At 44.5% G+C, this 27,627-nt stretch overlaps 1 protein-coding gene across 5 annotated transcripts in view; it reads right to left on the bottom strand.

Moving 5' to 3' along the window:
- LOC125450827 (guanine nucleotide-binding protein G(I)/G(S)/G(O) subunit gamma-7) overlaps positions 1 to 27,627 on the bottom strand; it is a 312,586-nt gene that overhangs the window by 186,193 nt on the left and 98,766 nt on the right. For 3 of the 5 annotated variants that reach the window (XM_048527110.2, XM_048527108.2, XM_048527109.2), the window contains one exon: positions 12,303 to 12,376. The exons of the other annotated variants lie outside the window; for them this stretch is intronic. The gene's annotated coding sequence lies outside the window, so the exon portion shown is untranslated. The remainder of the gene's footprint in view (positions 1 to 12,302; positions 12,377 to 27,627) is intronic. 5 annotated transcript variants of the gene reach the window in all.

The raw sequence follows: 27,627 nt of genomic DNA, 5'->3' as shown, positions 1-27,627 counted from the left end.
ACACTCTCCATTGAAACAGTGGTGAACCCCTAGCTTGATAGTAATGTTTGAGTAGGGTACATGCTTTGCCACGAGATTACATTTTGTGTTGGATTAAAATTCTGATGGTGTTGATGGCCTACAGTATCTCATGGATGCCCAGTCTTGAGTTGCCAGATCTATTCAAAGTCTGTCCCATTTAGCACGATGATCGTGCCACACAACACAATGGAGGTGATTCACAATGTGAAGGTGGGACTTGGTCTCCACAAGGATAGTGCGGTGATTGCTCTTATCAATACCATCATGGTCAGAGGCATCTTGTTGTTTCCCTCACCACCTATAGCAGACCCTGTCTAGCAACAGTGCCTTTTAGGAACCAAGCAGCTCGATCAGTAGTACTGCTGCTGAACCACTCTTGGTGGTGCACATTGAAATCCTGCACCTAGAGTATATTTTGTGTCCTTGCCATCCTTAGTGCTTCCTCCACGTGTTCAACATGGAGGAGTACCAATTCATCAGCTGAGGGAGGACGGTACATGGTAATCAGGAGGTTTCTTTGCCCACATTCAACCTGAAGCCATGAGACTTTATGGGGACCAGAGCCAATGTTAAGGACTCCCAGAGAAATTAAAATCCCAAATGTATACTACTGTGCCACCACCTCTGCTGGGAGCATCACACCAGTGAGACAGGAAATATCCAGGGATTGTGATGGTGGTGTCTCTGACATTGTCTTTAAGGTATGATTCCGTGAGTATGACTATGTTAGGCTGTTGTTTGACGTATCTGTGAGACAGCTCTTCCAATTTGGGTACCAGCCCCCAGATGGACAGGGTTGTTAAGAAAGCATATGGTGTTTTGGCTTTCATTAACAGGGGGATTGAGTTTAAGAGTCGTGAGGTCTTGTTGCAGCTCTATAAAACTTTGGTTAGACCGCACTTGGAATACTGCGTCCAGTTCTGGGCGCCCTATTATAGGAAAGATGTGGATGCTTTGGAGAGGGTTCAGAGGAGGTTTACCAGGATGCTGCCTGGACTGGAGGGCTTATCTTATGAAGAGAGGTTGACTGAGCTCGGTCTCTTTTCATTGGAGAAAAGGAGGAGGAGAGGGGACCTAATTGAGGTATACAAGATAATGAGAGGCATAGATAGAGTTGATAGCCAGAGACTATTTCCCAGGGCAGAAATGGCTAGCACGAGGGGTCATAGTTTTAAGCTGGTTGGTGGAAAGTATAGAGGGGATGTCAGAGGCAGGTTCTTTACGCAGAGAGTTGTGAGAGCATGGAATGCGTTGCCAGCAGCAGTTGTGGAAGCAAGGTCATTGGGGTCATTTAAGAGACTGCTGGACATGCATATGGTCACAGAAATTTGAGGGTGCATACATGAGGATCAATGGTCGGCACAACATTGTGGGCTGAAGGGCCTGTTCTGTGCTGTACTGTTCTATGTTCTATGTTCTATGTCAGTGAGGAGATCTTTGTAGGGTCAACAAGACTGTTTTTGCCATTGTCATTTCCAGTGCCTAGGTCAATGCCTGGTGACCTGTCCATTTCTTTCCGACTTTGTAGTTGACTGGTCCTAAGGAAGAATGCGAAACTGGGGAAAGGCCAACTATAGCCAAAATTTGCAGGAGCTACGGAATGTGGATTGGGAGCACCTTTGAGGGTAAATCTACATTTGATATGTGGGAGGCTTTTAAAGAGAGGATGATTAGAGTGCAGGACAGACATGTCCCAGTGAAAGTGAGGGATAGAAATAGCATGATTAGGGAACCATGGATGGCAGGTGAAATTGTGAGACTAGCAAAGAGGAAAAAGTAAGCACACATAAGGTCTAGGCGACTGAAAACAGACGAAGTTTTGGAAGAATATCGGAAAGTAGGACCAATCTGAAGTGAGGAATTAAGTGGGCTAAAAGGAGTCATGAAATATCTTTAGCAAACAGGGTTAAGGAAAATCCTAAAGCTTTTTATTCAAACACAAAGAGCAAGAGGGTAACTAGAGGAAGGGTTGGCCCACTCAAGGACAAGGAAGGGAAGTTATGCGAGGAGTCAGAGAAAATGAGTGAGATTTTTAATGGGTACTTGGCGGTGGAATTCACCGAGGAGAGGGACATGACAAATGTTGAGGTTAGGGATAGATGTTTGATTATTCTACGTCAAATCGGCATAAGGAGGGGGGAAGTGTTGGGTATTCTAAAAGGCATTAGGGTGGAGAAGTCCCAAGTCCGGGTGGGATCTATCCAGGTTGCTGAGGGAAGTGAGACAGGAAATAGCTGGAGCCTTAACATATCTTTGCAGCATCCTGGAGCATGGGTGAGGGCCCGGAGGACTGGAGAATGGCTAATGTTGTCCCCTTGTTTAATAAGGGTAGTAAGGATAATCCAGGTAATTATACACCGGTGAGCCTGACATCAGTGGTGGGGAAGCTGCTGGAGAAGATATTGACGGATAGGATCCCTTTACATTTGGAAGTAAATGGACTTATTAGTGATAGGTAGCATGGTTTTGTGCAGGGAAGGTCATGTCTTACTGACTTGATAGAATTCTTTGAGAAAGTGACAAAATTGATAGATGCGGTAAGGGCTGTAGATGTCATTTACATGGGCTTCAGTAAGGCGTTTGATAAGGTTCCCCTTAGGTAGGCTGATGGAAAAGGTGAAGTTGCATGGGGTCCAGGGTGTATCAGCTAGATGGTTAGAGAAATAGCTGGGCAACAGGAGACAGACAGCTGTAGTGGAAAGGAGTTTCTCAAAATGGAGAACTGCAACCAGTAGTGTTCCATAGGGATCAGGGTTGAGACCACTGTTTTTGTGATATACAGAAATGATCTGGAGGAATGTACAGATGGTCTGATTAACAAGTTTGCAGATGACACTAAGATTGGTGGAGTAGCAGATAGTGAAGGGGTCTGTCGGAGAATGCAGCAAAATATAGATAGATTGGAGAGTTAGGCAGAGAAATGGCAGATGGAGTTCAATCCAGGCAAATGCGAGGTGATGCATTTTGGAAGATCCAATTCAAGAGCGAACTATATGGTAAATGGAAAAACCCTGGGAAAAACTGATACACAGAGAGATCTGGATGTTCAGGTCCATCGTACCCTGAAGGTGGTAATGCAGGTCGAGAGTGGTCAAGGCAGCATACGGCATGCTTTCACTCATCGGACGGGTATTGAGTACAAGAGTTGGCAGGTCATGTTATATTTGTATAGGACTTTGGTTCGACCACAATTGGAATACGACAGTTCTGTTTGCTACATTACCAAAAGGATGTGGGTGTTTTGGAGAGGGTGCAGAGGAAGTTCACCAGGATGTTGCCTGGTATGGAGGGCGCTAGCTATGAAGACAGGCTGAGTAAATTAGGATTATTTACATTAGAAAGACAGAGGTTGAGTGGGGACCTGATTGAGGTCTACAAAATCATGAGAGGTATCGACAGGGTGAAGAGCAAGAAGCTTTTCCCCAGAGTGGAGATCTCATTTACTAGGGGTCACGATTTGAAGTTGAGAGGGGACAAGTTTAAGGGAGATGTGCGTGGAAAGTTCTTTATCCAGAGGGTGGTAGGTGCCTGGAACGCATTGCCAGTGGAGGTGGTAGAGGTGGGCACGATAGCGTCATTTAAGATGTATCTAGACAGATACATGAATGGACAGGGAGCAGAGGTATACAGATCCTTGCAAAATAGGCAACAGGTTTAGATAGAGGATCTGGATTGGCGCAGGCTTGGAGGACCGAATGGCCTGTTCCTGTGTTGTAATTTTCTTTGTTGTTGTTCTCGTTGTTTGGTACAACTGCATGGCTTGCTAGGCCATTTCAGAGGAAACTGGGAGTCAATCACATTGCAGTGGGTCTGGAGTCACATGTAGGCCAGGCTAGGTGAGGATGGCAGATTTCCTTCCGTGAAACGCATTAGTGAACCAGGTGGGTTTTTCCAATAATCGACAATGGTTTCATGTTCATCAGCAGATTCTTAATTCCAGATTTTTTATAATTGAGTTCAACTTCCACCTAGGTCCCCAGACATTGTCTGGGTCTCTGGATTAATGGTCTAGCGATAATACCATAAGGCCATTGTCTTCCCTCATGATTCTTCTGAGCCCTATTTGCCAAAGTTATCCTATATCCCCTTTTACATATACTTCTACTGCCTTTTCCTAGGGATTCATTTGATCCTTGCTATCCATACCTGACAAATGCTTCCTTCTTTTTCTTGACTAAAATCTCAGTTTCTCTGGTCATCCAGCATTTCCTGCACCTACTAGCCTTGCCATTCACCCTAACAGGAATATACTGTCTCTGGACTGTTGTTATATCATTTTTGAAAGCTTCCCACCTTTCCAGCCGTCCCATTATCTGCAATTATCTGACCAAGAACAACTTTTGAAACTTATTGTCTAAAACTGTCGAAATTGGCATTCTTCCAATTTAGAATTTTAATTTTTAGATCCAGTCTATCCTTTTCCATCAGTATTTTGAAAATGATAGAATTATGATCTAGTCCCCAAATGCTCTCCCATTGTTACCTCAGTCACCTGCTTTTCCTTATTTCCCAACACTAGTCAAGAATTTCATCCACATATTGAATCAGAATCTTTTATTATACATACTTAACAAATTCACTCCATCCAACCCCTCAATACTACGGCAGTCCCAGCCTGAGCCACATTTCTGTAATCACTATGATATCAAGTCCCATGTTCCCAACCATTCCCTGAGTTAAACTGCCTTACCTGTTAGACGTCTTGTTTTGAAATAAATGTAGTTTAATTTATCAGTCCTAGCTCATTCTCTACTTTGTTCCTGCTTGTCCTGACTGTTTGATTTGCTTCCTTTTCCAATTACACCAGTCTCCGACTGACCTCTTTTCTCACTGTCTCCCTGGGATCCTCCATCCCCACTAGTTTAAATCCTACTGAGCAGCTCTAGCAAATCTCCCGACCAGTATATTAGTCCGCTTCCAATTCAGGAGCAATCCGTCCTTTTTATACAAGTCACTTCTATCCCAGAAGAGATTCCAATGACCCAAAAATGTGAATTCTTCTCCCCTACACCAGCTTCTCAGCTACATATTCATCTGCTTTATCCTCCTATTCCTTCTCTCACTAGTTTATGGCACCGGGAATATTACGGATATCGCTACCCTCAAGGACCTACTTTTTAAACTCCTTCCCAATTTCCGATTTTGTCTCCTCAGAATACCATCCTTTTCTCCTCCTAAATCATTACTTCCAATGTGTATAAGAACATCCTGCTGGGCCCTCAGCCCCTTGAGAATATTCTGCTCCAACTCCAAGAAATTATTGATCCTGGCATCAAGGAGGCAAAATACTATTTTGTCTGATTTTCAGCAGCAGAAATCTCTGTCTGTGCCTCTGATTAGAGAGTCCCCACACTTGGAACCTGACGTACCCATTGTTATAGTGGAGCCAGTCTTAGTATTAGAAACTTGGCTGTTAGTGCTTCCTTTCCCTGACAGTCCTTCACCATACTTGTTTGACATGGGGATAGCCACAGTAGACAACTACAACTACAACTACGCTACCTGCCTACTCCCCCTACCTGACTGCATCTGCGGTTTCTCTCCTTTTCTAAAACTACCATCTGTCAAATCTCCGGCTCCTGTAAATTCCTCATTGCCACTGACTGCCACTTCAACAGATCCATGCAATCTGATCAGATTTGCAACTAAACATACTTCCTGCAGACATAATCATTAGGAGCATTGAAATTCTCCTTAATCTCCCACATCCAACAGGAAGAGCGCATCATTCTACTAAATGCCTTCGCTGTGCCTTAACAATCTACAGAGCCAAAAATTAGCACAGTCTTACTGCTCTAAAAACACTGCTCTAGGCTATCAGAGTACCTGTGTTTTATATTTTTAAAGTTTAATGAAAAGTTAGATGTCAATTAAAAAATGTAAAAAAAGAAAAGCCCACTCCACTCTTTAATAGATTAGGCTGCACTTTAAAAAAAGACAAACTGCAGTGGGGGAATGGGGGAAGACAACATGGTGACAGAGAAAGTGAAGAAATGGGAGTGACTTCACAATCTGAAGGGGTTGAACTCAATATTACATCCAGAAGCTTGTAAAGTGCCTAGTATGAAGATGAAATGTTGTTCCTTCAGTTTGCGCTGTGATTCGCTGGAGCATTGCAGCATGGTAAGAATAGTGAAGTAGGCACGTGAACAAGATGTTGCATTAAAATGATCGGCTACAGGAAAGTCGGGCTCATGCTCGCACAAGGACAAGAGGTGTTCTGCAAAGTAGTCATCCAGTCTGTGTTTGCTTTCTCCATCATAGAAATGGGTGCAGCACATGCAATAGACCAGATTGGAGGAGGTACAGGTGAAACGCTGCATCACATGGAAAGACTGATTAGGCACTTGCCTGGTGAGCAGGAAAGCAGTGAAGGGGCAGGTGTTGCACCTTCTGCGGTTTCATGGGAAGGTGTTGTGGGAAGAGGGATGGTGGTGGTGGTCATGTAGCACTTTTTGTTTTCAGGATAGATTTCAAAATCGGCAGTAATTTATTCCTACAAACACATTTTTATTGATCTGGATTGCATAAGGATGTGATTGAATTTTGCCAGATGTGTCATATGGGTAAAGTTATTGGAAAACTTCAGGCAGCTAAAGAAATCAGCACCCTTGGTACCAATTCCTGTTTTTTTAACAAACCTTTTGCAAGGGTCTTAATTGCCCAGGACACCTACCGAAAACAAAAAGTTGGAATCAGTATTTGTTGAGCATAATGGATGTGTCCATTAGATATCCAGAGACCATTCCATCACACAGTGTCATGGCTAAAAGGATTACTGAAAAGTTACTAAAACTCTTTTACTACATATGGAATTGGGCTGCTCAAAATTGATGCTGGAAGGCTAGTGATGGGAGATAAGGAAATAGCTGAAGAACTTAATAAGTACTTTGTGTCAGTCTTCACAGTGGAAGACATGAATAGTATCTCAACAATTAAGGAGAGTCAGGGCAGAGTTGAGTATGGTCAGCATTACAAAAGGGAAAGTGCTAAAAAACTAAAAGGTCTAAAAATTGATAAATCTCCTGGCCCCGATGGGCTACATCGTAGAGTTCTGAGGGAGGTGGCTGAGGAAATAGCAGTGGCTTTGGTTGTGATCTTTCGAAAGTCACTGGAGTCTGGGAAAGTCCCAGATGATTGGAAAATTGCTGTTGTAACCCCCTTGTTTAAGGAAGGATCAAGACAAAAGATGGAAAAGTATAGCCCGATTAGCCTAACCTCGATTGTTGGTAAAATTCTAGAATCCATTGTTAAGGATGAGATTTCTAAATTCTTGGAAGTGCAGGGTCAGATTAGAACAAGTCAGCATGGATTTAGTAAAGGGAGGTCATGCCTGACAAACCTGTTAGAATTCTTTGAAGAGGTAACAAGTAGGTTAGACCAGGGAAACCCAGTGGATGTTATCTACCTAGACTTCCAAAAGGCCTTTGATAAGATGCCTCACAGGAGGCTGCTGAGTAAGGTGAGGGCCCATGGTATTCGAGGTGAGCTACTGGGCTTGGATTGAGGATTGGCTGTCTGACAGAAGGCAGAGAGTTGGGATAAAAGGCTCTTTTTCAGAATGGCAACCAGTGACAAGTGGTGTCCCGCAGGGTTCAGTGTTGGGGCTGCAGCTGTTCACTCTATATATTAATGATCTGTATGAAGGGACGGGGGGCATTCTGGCGAAGTCTGCCGATGGTACGAAGATAGGTGGACAGGCAGGTAGTACTGAGGAGGTGGGGAGGCTGCAGAAAGATTTAGACAGTTTAGGAGAGTGGTCCAGGAAATGGCTGATGAAATTCAGCGCGAGCAAATGCGAGCTTTTGCACTTTGGAAAAAAGAATACACGCGTGGACTATTTTCTAAACAGTGAGAAAATTCGTAAAGCAGAAGTACAAAGGGATCTGCGAGTGTTGGTCCAGAATTCTCTAAAGGTTAATTTGCAGGTAGAGTCCGTGATTAAGAAAGTGAGCGTAATGTCGTTTATCTCAAAAGGGTCGGAATATAAAAACAGTGATGTGCTTCTGAGACTTTATAAAGCTCTAGTTAGGCACCATTTAGAATACTGTGTCCAATGTTGGGCCCCACACCTCAGGAAGGACATACTGGCACTGGAACATGTCCAGCGGAGATTCACACAGATGATCCCTGGAATGGTAGGTTTAAGATAACATGAATGGCTGAGGATCCTGGCATTGTATTCAGTAGAATTTAGAAGGTTGAGGGGAGATCTAATAGAAACTTACAAGATAATGTATGGCTTAGAAAGGGTGAACGCTGGGAAGTTGTTTCTGTTAAGCAGGGAGACTAGGACCCGTGGGCACAGCCTTGGAATTGGAGGGGGTAAATTTAAAACGGAAAGGAGGGGACATTTCTTCAGGCAGGAAGTGGTGGGCCTGTGGAATTCATTGCCACGGAGCGCAGTGGAGGCCGGGACCTTAAACGTCTTCAAGGCAGAGATTAATAAATTCTTGATCTCACAAGGAATCAAAGGCTACGGGGAGAGTGCAGGGAAGTGGAGTTGAAATGTCCATCAGCCATGATTAAATGGCAGAGTGGACTCGATGGGCCGAATGGCCTTACTTCCACTCCTATGTCTTATGGTCTTACGGAGTACTGACAGAGACACAATCGATTAAAGGATCAAATTTTACACCAAAATTATTCAAGGAATTTATGGATATCTTGGGATTAAAACAATTCAAATCCGCTGTGTGCCAACTAAAATCGTAGGGTGCTTTAGAACGGTGGCATCAAACTTTAAAGACTGATGTTGAGGGCTTATAATTAAGGCTATTCAGAGGAGTAGGATGAAGGAATTCCATGTGTACGTTTTGCAATTAGGGATGCACTGAATGAACGTACCAAATTCAGTCCATTTGAGTAGTTTTTTCAGGATGAAGTGAGAAGACCACTGAAATTAATTAAGGAGGAATTGGTGAGTCAGAGTTCAGAGACCACATATTTGGACTATATGTCAAATTTTGGATGAATATTAAATAGAGCAGTGAGCTGACTAGACAACATTTAAAAGCAGCATAGCATGCAATGAAACAGGTTGCAGACAGGAAATCAAAAAATTTGCAATTTTGCTAGTGCAAATAAAATGTTAGTGTTACTTCCAGTGGTAGGTGAACCTTTAAAGGCAAGGTTTAGTGGACCTTATCAAAATGAAAAGAAATTGAGTAAGGTGAATTATTTGATAAGAACACCAGATAGAAAAAAATCTCACACAGTGTGTCATGTGAATATGCCCAAAAAGATTTTTGACTGAAAAGGAAAGCCAAAGGGAGATTGATTTAATGGTTACAACACAGAGTAAAGGACCAAGTTCAGATGATTCTGGTTTAGTCGTTCCTCAAACTACATTAGGCAATGAGGAAGTTTTCAAAAATTGGGATAAATTATTGAGTTACCTTCCAGAGGAAAATCGAAATGACGTGAAAGAGTTATTACAATTACACGAAGAGACATATGGGAGTAAGCTGGGAAGTACTAATTAAGCATAACGTAAATGTGGGAAATAATGTTTCAATTAAGCAACATCCTTATAGATTTAACCCTCTAAAGGTGGCACAGGTTCAAAAGGAGATTAAACGCATGCTCAAAGACAACATAAGCAAAGTGAGTTATAGCGACTATACTTCTCCCTTAGTAATGGTGCCAAAACCAGATGGTAACCAACAATTAAGAGTAGACCATTGTAAAGTCAACACAGTTGCAAAGTCTGATTCATATCCTATTCCATGTTTGGAAGACTGTACTGAGAATGGGTACTTCTGTTTCTAAGTTGAACTTACTCAGAGGATACTGGCATGTATCTTTATCCAAAAGAGTGAAGACAATTTTGGCTTTCGTGACAGCGAATGGCCTGTACCAGTTTAAAATTATGTTGTTTGGTATGAAAAATGTGTGAGCTACATTTCAAAGACTAACCAATAAAATTACTTCTGGATTACCCAACTGTGTGGCATACATTGATGACCTGGTGATTTCTGGTCACACATGAAAGGAACATTTGTGGCTACTACCAGAATTGTTTGATCGACATCAGGAGGTAGGCTTGATGATAAACCTGACTAAGACTGAGTTTGCAACAGCCCAAGTCACATTCCAGGTCCATGTCATTGGGTACGGACAGGTGGCCCCAAGGGAAAAAGGTTATTGGGGATTTTCCTATACCATTGACGAAAAGGAAAGTACTACAATTCTTGGGATTGAGTGGTTTTATCAGACATTTATACCAAATTTTAGCAGTATGGTTGCTTCACTGACTGAAGACTTGAAGAAGTGTAGAACATTTCAGTGGACGGAGGACTGTGAGAAGGCATTTGATATCCTGAAAGCAATGTTAAGCAATGCCTCAGTGTTAGCCTTGCCTAATTACGCAAAGCTATTCAAGGTGGCTATCAATGCGAGTGATGTGGGTGTCGGTGCTATACTCTTACAAGAAGGTTACAAGAAGGTAGAAAGACCTATTTGGGTATGTTTCCAAAAACACTGATTAATCATCAACAGAAACATTCCATGATTGAGATGGAAACCTTAAGTTTGGTGCTGGCATTACAACACTTCAACCATTTACATTGCCACTAACAGGTCTGAGACAATTGTATATACTGATCATAACCCCTTAAGGTTTTTGAGAAATCGAAGGACAAAAAAATTCCAGACAGTTTAGATGAAACATATTATTGTAGCCATTCAATTTGAAAATTATACACATGGCAGGATGAGAAACCTAGTTACTGACGTGTTGTTGCAACTGCAATGAAGGAAGAGGGAGGCATTTGACGGTGGGAAAAAAAACTGAAATAGACTGTGGTAGTAAATACTGGCATGGTTACAGTAAATGTAATGAATGTGCATTGTGTACTAATAATGCAAGGCTAAGGATTTTTGAAAATGAAGCCGTCTTTGTATGTTGATAGTTCTTTATTTTAAAAGGGGAGGGGTATAACAATACTGAAGCTTTTAGTGGTTATTTTGTCATGTTTTGCTTTTAGGAGGTATTTTAATGCAAGTGAGGCCCTGGGTTTTTTTTGAATGGGTGGGGTTTCAGAAAACCAGGAATTTTAGTTTTCTCAGCAGCAGTTCTTGCTGGAGTCTCGACATGGTTGGAAGGCAGTGAATCTCTCCCAGTTGCTACACCCTCTCTCTGAGTTTTCTCCAGATGTCTTTCCTCCTAGATAGTTGCATGTGAGGCAACTCTGTTTTCTGAATTTGCCTTTTGCCGAGAGTGTGTTTACAGGATGTTACTATATTGAGTTTGGAAGATATGGGCCAAATGCTGGCAAATGGGACTAGGTTAGATTAGGATCTCTGGTTGGCATCGACGAGTTGGACCGAAGGGTCTGTTTCCATGCTGTTTACTCTATAAACACCCTCTCTATGCATTGAAAACCACAAAAGCCAGCTTATTACAAGGTAACAGAGGTATCAATCAAACAAATCTTGAACTCCCTTTCAATCTGTGTAAATACTGTCTGTAGTGTTGATTGGATTAGTAATTTTTTTGAGTTCAGCCAGGCATTCATAATTCAGGGTTACTACAACAGAAGCAGACACCTGTTTATTTTCGAAATGGTTTATTATGAAGGCTGAGTCAGCTCAGGAGATAGCTACAACAAGGGATGAATCCCAGTTGCAGACAGAATGGCCAGGTATTTTGACAAACACTTTTATACTGTGCAACAATAACTGACAAAATATACAAATACAGAGCTACTAGTTAACAGTTCTTAAATCTATTTAACACCTGCCTTAGTCCTTTAAATTTGCTGTACTATTCCACATTCCTTAGAAAAACTAAAAGTTTAATATTGCTATATTAATGTCAGCACTGGCAAGACAACTGTGCCAGCTTACATTATTCTGTAATTACTTCCTTATTTCTGTGCATTTATTTTGGCAATTCTTCAAGTATCCAGCAGAAGGTATCTTCAGTCTTACAAGTAGACTGACAGCTAACAAAATTGGTTTTGTAATGCACTGGAGCCAGACTTAGACTGCTTAACGAGAACAAACATTGATGTTCAGCTTAAGTCATGACTTTCGCAGTAAATGTTAATCAATACCTTATCTAATTTTATATGTGTGAATTTTCACATAGTTGAAGATTAAGGCTACCGATGTGATGGCCTTGGTTCAGGAAATCAGGATATAGAAAACATTTGGGTGGTGATGAGGCTCTGAACAGTAAACGTGTGCAAAGAAAGATACTGATTGAGTACCAACTATTCTTTGTCAAGGAGAGAGAAACATCATAGCGTTTTTCTGTCTTAACTGCTTTTGAGTACCTGCTGGTGGGCCGTTGAGGAGGAATGCTTTGTCAGAGGTCTGAAGACAGGTTGATACTTCTTAGTCAAAACACCTATATAAAAAGAAAATTATGTAGACATAAAAATGGCTAAAGAAACGATAACAAAGGAAACAGTGTCCAACAATAAAAAGAGGCTAATATAGCTGTGAAGAATAAAGGCTTTGTGGACAGAGGTCTTTGTAATTTTAGACCAGCTTTATCTAGTATACAAGTATATCAGCATCGAACATCCTGCTAAGATTGTAAGGCATTCATTTAAAAAATATTTTCCTAAAATATTTCCAGAATTATATCCTGTGTATGGAGTAAGTTTTAACTGGTGGAGCTGCTGCTTTGTTTATAAACTGTTTCTTTTGTCATATGTATTTCTAGTTTTTGCTGCCTTCTTTCTTGCTGGAACATGTTTCCACAGATTCTCTGATATTCGAAAACTGAGCACAGTTCCAATCTACAAACTTACATTGAATGTACCAGAAATGAGTGATAAGGGTCAGAGAGAAATTACCAGACTGGTCTTTTGTTTAGAAAGGAGAAAGCTAAGATGCAACTCAAACTGGTCTTTGGAATGAAGAAATTTGATACGGTAGACATGCTGCCACTTGAAGGTAACCTCAAACAGTTACTCATAAATTTATAAAGAATCCAGAAGAAACTTGCATTCCAAGGAAGCAATTACATTAAGGAACTTCCTACTACATCAAGTAGTTGAGGTGCATGGCAAAGATGCCTTTAGCAGGAAGCTAGCTATGTATACGAGAAAGAAAGTAATAATGAAATGTTGATAGAGCAAAATTAAGAGTTGGATGGCTACTTGCATGAAAATAAAATATTTTTGTCCCATAATTTCCATACATAGACAAAATATCATATTAGGTTCAACGATATCTACACATGTACTTCCTTCAAAGAATGCCAATAATTTGGTTAAACATGATTTTCCTTTCACAAGACGATGCTGGCACTTCCTGATTATCTTTTTTTTTATTACTAAGTTTGTAGCCACAACCTGATTGATTGATTGATTGATTAATTAATTTATTGCCAAGTGTACCAGAGAACAATGAAAAGCTTTGTTTACAAGCAGTAAGTAAGGATGTACAGATCAAAATGACCTAGACAGAGGCATACAGGTTAAATTGCACAGGACGTGTACTAGGCAAGACCAACATTAGCCAGATCAGCATTACTGGATGCAAGAGAGTCCATTCATTAGTCTGATAACAGCCAGGAAGAAGCTTTTCCTGAAATTGCGTGTGTATGTTCAGATTTTTGTATCTTGAGCCTGACAGAAGAGTTTGTAGGAGATCATTACCAGGGTGTGATGGGTCTTTGATGGTGTTTGTAGCTTTGCTGTGCAGCAAGACATGTAAATAGAGTCCATGGGTGAAAGGTTGGTTTCTGTGATGGTTTGAGCTGCGCACACGACCTTCTCATGGTCCTGGGCACAGAAGTTGCCATACCAGGCCGTTATAAACCCAGACAGGGTTTCAATTGTCCAAGTGTAGAATTTGGTCAGGGTCCTTATGGACATGTCAAATTTCCTAAACTGCCTGAGGAAGAGGCAGCATTGACCATCACATCTACGTGGGAAATCCAGAACAGACTGTCAGTTATCTTGGCTCCTAGGAACTTGAAGCTCTCCACCCTCTCAACCTCAATACCATTGATGCCTGTTCTCCTCCTTTCTTTCCGAATCTCCTCAACAATTGATTTTAACACATTTGCTTATGGCAGACATCTAGCTAACTGACCTATACTTTCCAGTTTTCCACCTCCCCCACTTCTTGAATAGAGGAGTTATCTTTACTATTTTCCAGTCTGATGGAAGTTTTACAGAAATTTTGGAACACTATTATCAATGCATCACCTACCACTAACTGATTAATTTGCTCTACAGAAGGTTAGCATGGATATAATGAGCCAAAGTGCCACCTTCTGTGTCATTATATCTCTATAGATGGAAATAAGCAGGTGGGGAGTGCAGAGAATTGGAAATGGGACATGCTGAAGCATGATGCCAACTGTGTAACATAGTTAGCATTCAATCAGCAGTGGAAAAACAAAGGCAGCATTGCCACTATGATGCGGCAGAAAACCCACTTGTGGTAGTGTGTAGATAACTACTCTGCTAAATATGAGTGAACGAAAATTAATGAAATAAATTAGCAAAATTAATAAAACAGATTATGTGTGAGCCAGTACTAGAAAAATTATTGGGAACATTTCTGGGTTGTGGTAAAAATGAAGCTTGTTTATTAATGTCATCCGACGAAGGGAACTTGTCAAACCTTCCCAATCTGACAGATACAATGCTGAATTGAACAACTTTCACTGTTAGGCCTTAACTTTCATCACAACGTAGAGCTCTACTCTATACTGAAAATGGCAGAAGTGGTCAAAATTCAGAAAGACCGCTCTAAAACACAGAATCTTTCATTTTCACAGGAGTGAAAGTGAAGTCAGACTGAATTTTACACACTAATGTTTTATGGAGGCAGCTGGTCATATACATCATTACCTGCCCACACTGAAGTGGAATTATGGCATTTTTATAGTGTTGAGGCTGCAGTGTGCACATTGAATCAGGTAAGACCCAGTCTGAACCATGTGAATTAGTTTGGAATAGCTACTCTCTTCAGACAGGAGAGGTACCCTCTGGATACAATCCCGAGACAACTTTGCGAGGGAAGACAGTGGTGGGTTTCCGTGGGGAGCAGGTGAGGAACTTTGAAGTTCTTAAAAATATACAAGAATGTGCCCAAAATGTACACAAACCCATTGGAACTGTGCAACTGTCAAAATGGTGAAAGAACTGTCAAGCTATCAAAACACTATCGAAGGGACCTGTTAAAACTATCAAGGCATTTCAAATTCAGAACTCTTAATTTTAAAAAAATTCTGGAGCACTAAAGAAGTTGATTTCTATTCAACTTAGTCTGTGATATCATCCTTGGCCCTCCCATTACTGAATTAGTTCCTGCATAACTGATTTCACAATGATCCATTATTATAGTGGGGGCCTGTCATTTACCATTAACTATGTCCCCACCTGCTTCAAAACTGCCATCATTCCGGTGCCTCAAAGACTACTGCCCAGTGGCTTTGACCTCCACAATGTGGCTCAGTTGTTTGCATTGCTGTCCTTAAGCATCAGGGACACAGGTTAAATTCCAGCCTCAGGTGGAGTTTGCACAATCTCCCCGAGTCTGCATGGGTTTCCTCCGGATGCTCCAGTTTCATCCCACAGTCCAAAAGATGTGTAAGCTAGGTGGATTGGCCATGCTACGTTGCCTGTAGTATTCAGGGATGTGTAGATTAGGTGGGTAATGAGGGATGGGTCTGGGTGGGATACACTGAGGATTGGTGTGGACTAGTTGGGCTGAAGGGCCTGTTTCCACACTGTCGGGATTCTAAAAAATTCAAAAAATCTAAATTATGAAGTGCTTCAAGAGGTTAGTCGTGGCACACATCAATTTCAGCCTACCAGATTTCTTTGATCCTTTGCAATTCGTCTAACATTGCAACAGGTCCACAGGTCCATCTCCATGGCCCTACACTCATCTCTGGATCATCTGGATAATAAGGATACCTATGTCAGGTTCCTATTTATTGACTACAGCCCCACCTTCAACACCATAATTCCAAAGAAACTCATCTCCAAACTCTAAGATCTAAGTCTCAGCTTCCCCCTGTATAACTGGATTATTGATTCCCTGACTCAGTGACTGCAATCAGTAAGAATAGGCGACAACACCTCCTTCACAATAATCCTCAACACTGTGCCCAGCAAGGTTGCCTACTCAACCCTACTATACTCCTTATACAACTCAAGTCTGTGAGGCCACATTCTGCCCCCAATTCCATTTACAAGTTTGCTGACAATACTACTGGATCTCAAACGACGATGAGGCAAACTACAGGAAAGAGATTAAGTGCTAAGCGGCATGATGTAGAGACAACATCACTCCATCATCAGCAGCAAATCAAAAGAGCTGGTCAGTAATTTCAGGAAGCAGAGGGCACATCCCTGTTTGCCTCAATGGTACTGAAGTGGTGATGGTCAAGAGAATCAAGTTCCTACAAGCAATGTCCACCCACATCCATGCGAAGGTCATGAAAGCACAAGAATGCCTCTACTTCCTCAGGAGGCTAAGGGAATTCGGCATGTCCACAAAGACACTTACAAATTTTTATAGATGCACCACAGAAAACATCCTATCTAGATGCAACACAGCATGGTATGGCAACTGCTCCTCCCAAGACCGCAAGAAACTACAGAGTTATAAACACAGTCCAATCCTTCATGCCTTTCATCCATTGACTCCATCTATACTTCCTGCTGTCTCAGGAAAGCAACCAGCATAAAGTCTTCCATCCTATTCTGCCTGACAGAATAAAGAAATTTGAGTGTACAAATAGATTCAAGAACAGGTTCTTCTCCTCTATTATCACCTTTTGAATGGACCACTCAAAATATTGACATTGTTCTCCCCCTCTGCATCTTCTGTGCAGCTGTAACATTGTATGCTGCACTCTGTTCTGCTACCCTGATGCACTTTGTTCGATATGATCTGCCTGTACTGAACGCAAAATAACAAAATTCACTGTTTCTCAGCACACGGGACAATAAAATAAAATATCATTGTTTGATTAACAACTGCAAATGATTTTGGACATTTTTGATGTGCAACCATGAATTCCAACGTTCATTTCACTTGAACAAAGTATTTGTTTTCATTAGGCTTTACTGAGTTCGATGAATGTAAATGTAGTATTTTTAATAATTGAAAGTACTTTCACAATACAGCAAATTCTTCAATACACCTAGATGTTTGATCAAACATCTTTTTTTCTGCATCTCCCTACAGAATCTGATAACCGCTAATGGCAAAAATTAGGTAAACTGGCATAGTACGAAAAGAGACAAGGGTAACATATGGAGGACATGGGGGCTAAAAAGGGCCACACAGAGTGGGTGAAGGGCACAGACTGGCATGGATGGAGCATGATGGATGTATATGCAGAGAGACAGTTTTGAGAAGATTTGTAGCTCTGGTTGAAGTTCTGGATGTGAGTTTGCTCGCTGAGCTGGAAGGTTCGTTTTCAGACGTTTCGTCACTTTTTTTTATTTGAAAAAAATATACTTTATTCATAGAATGTACAAAAAATAAAACATTTATACGCCTACCCAGTCATGCAAGCCACTCCGGGTTACCCGGGGGTATGTACACCAACTAAAGGAAAAAAACAAAAGACAGAAAAAAAAAACAAAGCAAAGAAACCGCCCCGGCAGTCGCCACCCCGCACAGTCCCAGTTGGCCCCCCGACCAGTTGGGGAAGGCGCCAGCTGGGCTCAGTTACCAGATAGGGCCCTTTTTTCTATTCTGGACGAGGGGTTTCATACCGTGGTCTTTCCCCACCGCACCTTGGCGGTGGCTGCCCCAAGCTTTAGCGCGTCCCTCAGCACGTAGTCCTAGACCTTGGAGTGCGCCAGTCTGCAACACTCGGTCGGGGTCAGTTCTTTCAGCTGGCAGACCAAAGAGCGTCTTTCACCGCATTGATGGTCCTCCAGGCGCAGTTGATGTTGGTCTCGGTGTGCGTCCCGGGAAACAGCCCGTAGAGCATGGAGTCCCGTGTCACGGAGCTGCTCGGGACGAACCTCGACAAATACCACTGCATCCCCCTCCAGACCTCCTGCGCATAGGCACATTCCAGAAGGAGGTGATCGACATTCTCGTCCCCCACCGCAGCCACCTCGAGGGCAGCGTGCGGTGGTGCAGAGATTCCGGGCATGCGTAAAGGATCTCACTGGCAGAGCCCCTCTCACCGCCAGCCAAGCAATGTCCTTGTGCTTGTTTGAAAGTTCTGGCGATGAGGCATTCTGCCAAACGACTTTGGCAGTCTGCGTGGGGAACCACACGACGGGATCCACCCTCTCCTTTTCCCGAAGGGTCCCGAGGATACTACGTGCTGACCACTGCCTGACGGCCTTGTGGTCAAAGGTGTTTCCTTTCAAAAATTTCTCCTCTAAGGACAGGTGGTACGGGACGGTCCAACTACTCCGAGTGTTCCGCGGCAACGAGGCCAGGCCCATCCTTCTCAACACTGGGGACAGGTAGAACCTCAATAAGTAGTGACACTTGGTGTTTGCATACTGAGGATCTACGCACAGCTTGATGCAGCCGCACACAAAGGTAGCCGTCAGGGCGAGGGTGGCGTTCGGTACGCCCTTTCCCCCATTTCCCAGGTCTTTGTACATGGTGTCTCTGCAGACCCGGTCCATCCTCGACCCCCAAATGAAGTGGAAGATGGCCCGGGTGACCGCAGCGGTGCAGGTCCAGGGAATAGGCCAGACCTGCGCCACATACAACAGTACCGAAAGCCACTCGCACCTGACAACCAGGTTCTTCCCCACGATGGAGAGGGACCGGAGCGTCCACCTGCCCAGCTTCTGCTTCAATTTGGCGATACGCTCCTCCCAAGTCTTAGTGCATGCCCCAGCTCCACCAAACCAAACACCCAGCACCTTCAGGTAGTCTGTCCTGATGGTGAAGGGGATGAAGGAGCGGTCATCCCAGTTCCCGAAGAACATGACCTCGCTCTTACCCCTATTGACTTTGGCACCCGAGGCCAGTTCAAACTGGCCGCAAATGTCCAATAGTCTACTCACCGACCGACGATCTGTGCAGAAGATGGCGACATCGTCCATATACAGGGAGGTCTTGACCTGAAGGCCTCCTCTGCCTGGGATAGTCACACCCTTCAGGCTCACATCCTTCCTGATGGAGGCAGCGAAGGGCTCCACACAGCACACGAACAAGGCAGGAGAGAGTGGGCAGCCCTGCCTGACTCCAGATCTAACAGGAAAACTGTCTGATTCCCACCCGTTGATCGAGACTGCGCTAACGATGTTGGCGTAGAGCAGCCGGATCCAATTGCGGATGCCCTCCCCGAACCCCAATTTGGGGAGGACGTCCCTCATGTAAGCATGAGAGACCATGTCGAAGGCCTTCTCCTGGTCCAGGCTGACGAGGCAGGTGTCCACCCGCCTGTCCTGTACGTAGGCGATCGTATCCCTGATGAGCGCGAGGCTCTCAGCGATCTTCCTGCCCGGCACAGCACAAGTTTGGCCAGGGTGAATCACTGGCTCCAGGACAGACCTGACCCGGTTGGCAATGACCTTGGCCAGGATTTTGTAGTCCACGTTCAAAAGTGAAATGGGACGCCAATTCTTAATTTCTTCCCTCTCCCCCTTCCTCTTGTAAATGAGGGTGATGATGCCCTTCCTCATGGACTTGCACATTTCCCCTGCCCGAAGCGCACTATCGTACACCTCCAGCAGCTCCTGGCCGACCAGGCCCCACAGAGCGGAATACAGCTCGACCAGTAAGCCGTCGCTTCCGGGAGTCCTATTCCTCTGCAAGGACTTGAGGGCTCTGGCCAGCTCGTCCAGGGATATCAGCCAGTCCAGCCACTCCCTCGTGCCGTTGTCTAAGACCTCCGTGATAGACGACAGGAACGACTCGGAGGCCGTGCTGTCCGTGGGCTTCGTGTCGTACAGTCCGGCATAGAAGGATCTGCTGATCCTCAAAATGCCGGGCTGAGACGACGTCACCGAGCCGTCGTCCTCCTTCAGCCGGCTAAGCACAGAGCTCTCTTTGTGCACCTTCTGAAAGAAGAAACGCGAGCATGTCTCATCCTGCTCCACACAGCAGACCCTGGACTGGAAGATTATCCTGGAGACCTCCGCGGCGAAGAGCGAGGCTTGCTGGCCCCTCACCTTGCCGAGGTCCTCCGTGACATCGACCCCCATCAATTGCAGAAGGAGCAGGTTCTGCACCCTTTTCTGGAGTCGCGACAGCTTTCCCTGCCTCTCTCTTGCCTTCTGAATACCCTTGAGGACAAAGAACCTCTTGATGTTCTCCTTCACCGTCTCCCACCAGTCGCCTGGAGACTCGAACAGGGGTTTCACGGTTCTCCAACTGGCGTACTCCCTCTTAAGCTCCTCGACGTTCTCTGAGGTCAACAGAGTCGTGTTGAGCTTCCACGTCCCCTTGCCGGCCGGCTGGTCGTCCTGTAAGTGACAGTCGGCCAGCAGGAGGCAGTGGTCAGAGAAGAACACCGGCTCGACGCCGGTGGACCTGACCGAGAACGTCCGTGACACAAACAGGAAGTCTATCCTTGAGCGGATAGACCCGTCTGGCCGCGACCAGGTGTACCTCTGCTGCGCTCCGTCTGCAGGGGTGCTGAAGACGTCGAGCAGCTTGGCGTCCTACACCGTGCCCATCAGGAATCTGGACGTGACGTCCGGTTGACTCCCCCCACCCGCTGTCCCCACGCCGGATTTTCCATCTGCATCAATGATGCAGTTGAAGTCTCCACCTAGGATGACCGGCCTGGACGTAGCCAGCAGGGGTGGAAGCCGCTGCAGGACGGCCAACCGCTCACTCCGTACCGCTGGGGCGTACACGTTGATCAGCCTCAGGGGAGCGTTCCCATAGGTGATGTCAGCCACTAGGAGGCGCCCCCCCCCACAACCTCCTGAACTTGACAGATGGTGAAGTCGCGCCCCCGCAGCGGAATAGCCAGGCCCGAGGAGCGACAGTCGTTACCACCCGACCAGATCGAAGGCCCACAGGTCCAGGCGCCGGACCATTTCCCGTACCTGCCGAGGTGCGGTATCCCGCACTCCTGCAGAAACAGGAGGTCCGCCTTGATGGTGGTCAGGTAGGCCAACGTGGACACACATCTCGCGGTTGACTTGACGCTGCGCACATTAATGCTTGCAACTCGTACCCCCATTGTGGGCAGTGACCGCAGTACCCTCCCCAAGTCCAAGGTCCAGCCCCTCCATCTGTCCCTTCATGCCCATTGCCCGGGCTAACTGCTGGACGCTCTTCGGGCTCAGGAAACCGTCCGTGCTGCCTTCCGGGTGGCATCCCCCCGTCAGGGGTGCGGAAGCAGGAGGGTCCGGCTCCGGGTCAGGCTGGGGACGCGCTGTTTCCTCCTTCCCGCCTGGAAGTTCTGGGGGGCCCTCCAGTGCTCCAGCGGCACTTGACTGGGTGTCGGAGGGAGCCTCAGGATGCCTCCCGTCACCTGGAAGCGGGGTGCTGCTTTCCTTCCCCCTCGAGACCTTTAACTTCTGCTTCGGGTGGGCCCTCTACGAATCCTCCTCGTCAGAGGAGCTCTTATAGGCCCCCTGTAGCTGCCTCTTCCCGCCTGATGGTTGCGGTTCCTGGGCCCGTCGACGCACCTTCCTCCTCGCTTTCCGGACTGTTGTCCACTCCCCTGGGTCGCCTGTCGCCGCCTCCATTGGCTCCGGGTTGTCGGGGGGGGGAATCGGAGCCTGCAGGGGTGCTTTGGTGGCCTCGGGCCCATCCTGCAGGGCTGGGCCCTCCTGCACGGCCTGGCCCTCCTGCACATTAGTGGGGTCCTTGCTGGGCCCTGGTGCCTTCCTCTCCTCCGGGGGAGCTGGGCGTAGGCGGTACCCCGCCGCGGGCATGCCTATAGAAGTGGCCCGCTTCCCCGCAAAGGTTGCAGCTTCTCTCTCGTGGGCAATCCTTTGCAAGGTGTCCCTCCTCCCTGCAGTTCCTGCAGATGGTGGCTTTGCAGTCGGCCGTCATGTGACCTGACCTACCACAGGCATGGCAGACTTTAGGTTGCCCTGCATAGGTCAGGTAGCCCCTGCTCCCGCCGATCGCGAAGCCAGCAGGGGTGGAAGCCGCTGCAGGACGGCCAACCGCTCACTCCGTACCGCTGGGGCGTACATGTTGATCAGCCTCAGGGGAGCGTTCCCATAGGTGATGTCAGCCACTAGGAGGTGCCCCCCCTCACCACCTCCTGAACTTGAGAGATGGTGAAGTCGCGCCCCCGCAGGTAGCCCCTGCTCCCGCCGATCGCGAAGCCAGCAGGGGTGGAAGCCGCTGCAGGACGGCCAACCGCTCACTCCGTACCGCTGGGGCGTACACGTTGATCAGCCTCAGGGGAGCGTTCCCATAGGTGATGTCAGCCACTAGGAGGCGCCCCAGTGGGTGTGCGACATTCCTGTCTGTGCCCATCCTCAGCATCACCTTGACCTGCCTCTTACTCGTCCAGATGCCAAAGGGGTCCATGATGTCGGTTAGGTCCCCTTCCACCTTCACATACCTTCCGAGGAAGGTCAGGACATCAACTGCTGGCACATGCAGGTTGTACATGTGCACAGTCACCATACAGCTCCTCTGTGCTGGCATCACAAACAGTGGGACAGCGGTCAATACAGAGAGGGGGCCCTCACCTCCTTTCTCCTTGAAAACCTCCAGGAAGCGCTCGCAAAGCTTGGCACTCCTGAAGGTCACGTCGTAAAAACCTCCTCCGGGGAAATCCTGCAGGCAGTAAATGTCCGCAGCAGCGAACCCACAACAGTCCAACAGGACCCTCTTCACGAAGAAGGTGCGGTCCACAGGTGAAACACGGATGGTGTTCCGGACCCCCTGACCTGGGGCACGAGCACTTGCCGCAGCCATCGTTGCAGGTTGGCTGCTTCCCTGAACCAGCGTTAGGCCGAAGCCAGCATTAAGATCCACCGGTTGCGAGGGTGCACAGCCAACCCAATGTCTTCCTTCCACCTCCAACACAGCACTCTCCTCCTCTCGGTCCACAAAAGAGTGGGTTTTTATTTTGTTCCGGATGTAAGCTGGTTCACTGAGCTGGAAGGTTTGTTCCCAGACAATCAGTCACCATACTAGGTAACATCATCAGTGACCCTCCGACGAAGCGCTGGTGTTATGTCCCGCTTTCTATTTATCTGGTTAGGTTTCCTTGGGTTGGTGATGTCATTTCCTGTGTTGGTGATGTCATTTCCTGTTCTTTTTCTCAGGGAATGGTAGATTGGCTCCATTGATTTGGGGCCAATCTACCATCCCCTGAGAAAAAGAACAGGAAATGACATCACTAACACAGGAAATGACATCACCAACCCAAGGAAACCTAACCAGATAAATAGAAAGCGGGACATAGCACCAGCACTTCGTCGGAGGGTCACTGATGATGTTACCGAGTATGGTGAAGAAACATCTGAAAACGAACCTTCCAGCTCAGCGAGCAAACTCACATCCAGAGAGACAGTATGATAGGTGTGCATGAGAGGGCTGCTTCTGGTTTTCTTTTATTATTCATTCACACAGAGTACATAAAGACATGCCTCCTGGTCAATACACATTCATTCCAGGATTGTTAGGTTCACCTTCCAGGGAACTCTGACGTCCTGGAATGAAAATCAGATTCTTTGAGCCTCTTTTATTCCCATCAAATCTGGGGAGCATTGAAATGGCCTGTAGCAAAAGCACAAGTTACCATTCTGTCACAATCGCAATGTGGATATGACACCCATGATTGTTTAATGCCAGCATTTGCCAAAACCACTGGATATATGAAGGCAATATTCATGTTGGTATTAGCCAATGGAAAAAATCAAAATTCTACAGTCATTTTCAAACATAAAACCACATCAAAAATCAGGAACATTGTGTCTGTTCTATAGAATCCCTACAATGTGGAAATAGCCCATTTGACCCAACAAGTCCACGCTGACTGTCCGAATAGCATCCTAACCAGACTCACCCTCCACCCTACCCCTGTAACCCTGCATTTCCCATGACCAATCCATCTAACCTACACACCCCAGCACTATTGGCAATTTAGCACAGCCAATCCACCTAACCTGCATGTCTTTAGTCTGCACGTCTTCTGCCTTTCTGTCAGATGCAGACAATCATGAAATTTAAAAAAAATTACATGCTTTGATTGTGGTTAAAGTGTGCTTATGGGACGAATTTACTTAATAAAACATGTCACAGAGATTTAATCTGAATTCCTGGTGTTATATTTTATTTTGCATTTCGAAACTGCAACCGCCCTACACAAACACTTGCGGTTAATAGCTTAAACGTGCCATATAAGTAGAACCCTGTTTCTAGGTAAAAACCAAAAGAACTGCGGGTGCTGTAAATCAGAAACAAAAACAAAGTTGCTGGAAAAGTTCAGCAGGTCTGGCAGCATCTGTAAAGGAGAAAACAGAGTTAACGTTTCAGATCTGGTGGTGGGATTTGAACTTGGGGATTTTTGCTCAAAGTTAGGGACATTACCATTATACCACAAGATTTTTTGCTAATGAAATATTACTAGACGAAGTGAACAATCACAAGAGTGACAAATGGATTTATATGTGGGCAAATATAAAGTAATCTTTTTGGGCATAAAAAGGATTGAACAGGGTACCTTCTAAATAGTGTAAAGGCAGAAACAGTACAGGTCCAAAGAAACACTGAATACTAAAATGTCATCAACAGATGCAGAAAATAACGAAAAAGATTCAAGTAATGCTGACCTTTATATTGAGAATGCATGGGGATAGAAGTCATGCAATGCAAAACACGTGTTAGACCATTCATGGGACACTGAAAGCAATTCAGGGCACCAGACTTAAGAAAGAAGTGACTTATCTTGGATGAAATGCAGGATAGATTTGTCAGAATGATACCTGACTCCAAGGATTAAATCACGTGGAGTGATTACCCAAACTAAGACTGTAGTCCCTGAAATGTAGAAAAAGGTCATCTGATTGAAGTTTCAAACAATATGTGGAACAGATAAATTAGACAAAGAAAAATTATTTCTGCAGGTTGTGGAGTTCAGGATTAGAGAGGATAGAGTCTAAAATGTGAATCTAAGGAAGGTTTCTGCATTCAAAGGTTGACAGATATTTGGAAATCGCTTCTGCAAATGGCAAATGATGCTGAATCCAAAGTTAATTTTAAATTTGAGATTAGTAGATTTTTGTTAATCAAAGATATGACGTTATATCAGGTAAAAGTGGACACACAAAGTTAGGTCACAAGTTAGCTATGATCTAATTGAATAATGGAATTGCTCAAGGAACTAAATGAACTAGAGATAATGGGAACTGCAGATGCTGGAGAATCCGAGATAACAAAGTGTGGAGCTGGATGAACACAGCAAGCCAAGCTGCATCCTAGGAGCACAAAAGCTGACGTATCGGGCCTTGGCTCTTGATCAGAAAAAATGAGCTGTTCTTGTTTTTAGGGTCCTACTGGAAAGGGGTTAATGAAAAGCTTAAATGAGGACTTGTGAATGAAACGGGTAGAATGTTGAATTATGAATGAGAAATAAATTAAATGTTGGCCAGAAATATTAGTAATCTCAGTATTAAGGTATCATTCAACCAAGAACTAACCAAAAACCCTAGGAAAACTATGGTTTATGGGGATGCATGAGAGAAAAGTCAGAGGCAGGAGTCATAGCTATCGCTAAGGAAGATTGCCATAGTTGGCAGAGATCACCTATGATCCCAGGATACTATTGGCAGATACCTCACAGCATTCTTCTTGATTCAATAAGACTTTCTCTCCGTCACAATGTTACTAGAAGGACAATTTACTGATGATTCTTTGTTGTTTCCCAAATAATAAGAGGCGGGTACAGTTACAACATTTAAAAGACATTTGGACAAGTACATGAATAGGAAAGATTTAGAGGGATATGGGCCAAACACAGAAAAATAGGTCTTGTTGGCATGAAAGAGTTGGACTGAAGGGTCTGTTTCCGTACTGTATGATTCTATGACCCGAATGGAACAGCTTATTACAATCTACAGCTGGTTGCAAATAACACCTATGCTTAGGCTGAGAAATGACAAGCAGCATTTCTATCATTTAAATGGCTTGAAATTATCACAGTCTATGTTCCCAACACAGGTAATAGAGTGTCACCATTAAAAATGGTAACCATGAGTCATCTGCACATACACACATGCTCTATCAACCTAACTGGTGTTAAAGAGGTGTCTTCACTGGCTTTCATATATTTGAAAATATCATTTATAAAGTATAGGGGTGTAAATGGATATGTCAATCTGAGGTGGCCATTAAAATAAATTGCATTTCCCATTCTTCCCTGAATAACTTTAAGGAACATAAATCTGCCAATTCTTCTGCTGTTAAAGTGAACCCTTGTTACAAGCAAGATTTCAAACCACTACTTTACACATTATGCATTCAAGGCTTGTTGTATAATTCCATAGGCTGAATGGACTACTTCTGTTCCGAAGTCTTATGATCTTATAGTTAGCTCCTTCATTTTGGACACTTTGTCTGTTTTTAGTGTTCATTGGTCCATCTATTAGTTACGTTGCCTACACACACAGCAAGAGACTATCACCTCCAGAAGGAAATGACTTAACTTCCTGAAATCTTCCCTGGCTTTAACACTGCTGTCCATCACCATCAACTGTGGCGGAAGAAGGAAGGAGGTCACCACTGACCACAAGAAATAATATACTTGTCATGAAAGCATCATTATTCCAGGGTATCTTAAAGCACTTCAATGATCACTCAATGCTATCTATAAGGGTCCAGGTCAAAAGCCACAAGACACCACGCTATAAATCAACAGGTCCATTTGAAATCACAACCTTTTGGAGTGCTGCCTCTTCATCAGGTGCACCTCAGTCCAACACTGGCACCTCATCACATAAGGGTCCAGTCAGATGTGTGAAGTAATATTCGACATTTCCTTGGTCATGTGCAATATAATGTGATTCCGCTAGGCAGTACTGTAACACAACTAAAGTGTTACAGAGTGTGAGAAACAGAAATTAGATATTCTCCTGCCTAAAATATCACATTTTTTAGTAAAATAATGTTGAGCTGCTGAAAATCATAATTGTCTGATAGAAAATTCAATATCTTATTCCCAAAAATAATTTGAATGTTTGTGAAACACAGAATGTATTATAAAATGCATATATGTAATATATGTTCAAATAACAATCCAGACCAACTTACTTAAACACACTTGCAGTAAAATATTACTGAAGTAACATCTTGTCTTTACCTGTGATTTTTTTTATCTATCCTATTTGATATGGTTGTTTCTTCTGCACAAGATGCAAAAACCTAGATTTCTCATCAACAATCACATGTAAGGAAAAAAAAACTTTTTACTACAAGGGTTTTGTCAACCTTCCACAGATGATATTGTTTATGTATTTTCCTTAATTATATTTTTTGCAGTAAGGAAGAACAAAAGAAACTCAGTTTCTTTTCAGTATAGTTGTTGGGTAGCAATTTCCAGGGCAGCTGACACTCTCTGAAAGGTTGGCAGTGAACTGTCAGATGAAGAACACTGCCCTACTGCCAGAATGTGAGTGGACTATGTTAATTTCCGCCCCACAAAGGGGTGAAGTCCCATCCTCTGGAGCTGCCAGCCAATCTGATTAGCAGTGCCAGAGATCCATTCGAAAC

The sequence above is a fragment of the Stegostoma tigrinum genome, chromosome 3 (assembly GCF_030684315.1).
Source record: "Stegostoma tigrinum isolate sSteTig4 chromosome 3, sSteTig4.hap1, whole genome shotgun sequence".
Taxonomy (NCBI): Eukaryota; Metazoa; Chordata; class Chondrichthyes; order Orectolobiformes; family Stegostomatidae; genus Stegostoma; species Stegostoma tigrinum.
Note: the sequence above shows the minus strand (reverse complement) of the source record. Positions and strands in the feature narration are given on the sequence as shown.